The sequence below is a fragment of the Fulmarus glacialis genome, unplaced genomic scaffold, assembly GCF_000690835.1.
Source record: "Fulmarus glacialis isolate BGI_N327 unplaced genomic scaffold, ASM69083v1 scaffold22224, whole genome shotgun sequence".
NCBI classification, from domain to species: Eukaryota; Metazoa; Chordata; class Aves; order Procellariiformes; family Procellariidae; genus Fulmarus; species Fulmarus glacialis.
The window spans coordinates 1,257-1,655 of NW_009209011.1; positions in this window are offsets into that span (position 1 = coordinate 1,257).

The following is a 399-nucleotide window of genomic DNA, read 5'->3' on the forward strand; positions in this document are numbered from 1 at the left end:
CAGCAAACGAGTATTAGATTTTAATCACAGCTCCCCAGGCAGCAGGGACCAAGGACGTGCCGTGGTGAAGGGTGCCTGGCCAGCGCAGTGGGACACGGCTCTAACACAAACCCACCGGCTGTGGGCAGCCCAGTCTCTGTCCCCAGCACAGGGGGAGGCGCGGTGACATCTCTGCACCCCTCGGTGTGCCAAGAGAACAGGCAAACTCATAGCATCGATGAGGGCTACTGCAGCTCCCTGAGCCCTTCACACCTGTAAGGTGGCTCCAACTGAACCTCAGATCCTAGGACAGGATGTTCCCCCCTGGTCCAGCATTAAAATTCCCCCATTTTTCCTCCAACTTTATTATTCTAGGGTTTTGGTGTTTTACAGGGTGGGGAAGGAGCAGCAACGGAGGCC